Here is a 357-nt window from a genome sequence, read left to right on the forward strand (position 1 = left end):
GCAGTCCCTCAATGTTTTTCACAAATATTGTTTAGAATGGAAACTAGTGGTCAATGTAAAGAAAACTAAGTGATGATATTTAATTCTACAAACAAGCTAAAGCCTATTTTTAAGTTTGGTGATGCATGTTTGGATGTTGTCGATTCTTTTAAATATCTTGGCATCGAATTAAGTAGAAACGGAACTTTTTATAAAGCTAAAAAAATGATTTATGAACAGGGCCAAAAAGCTATGTTTTCGTTACTTCAGTCAGCCAGAAATCAAGATTTACCTTTACATATCATTCTGGACATGTACCAGTCTATGATTGTTCCTATTTTGTTGTATGGTGCAGAAATATGGGGTTATGAAAATGTA

The sequence above is a fragment of the Babylonia areolata genome, unplaced genomic scaffold (genome assembly GCF_041734735.1).
Source record: "Babylonia areolata isolate BAREFJ2019XMU unplaced genomic scaffold, ASM4173473v1 tig00009467, whole genome shotgun sequence".
NCBI lineage: Eukaryota > Metazoa > Mollusca > Gastropoda > Neogastropoda > Buccinidae > Babylonia > Babylonia areolata.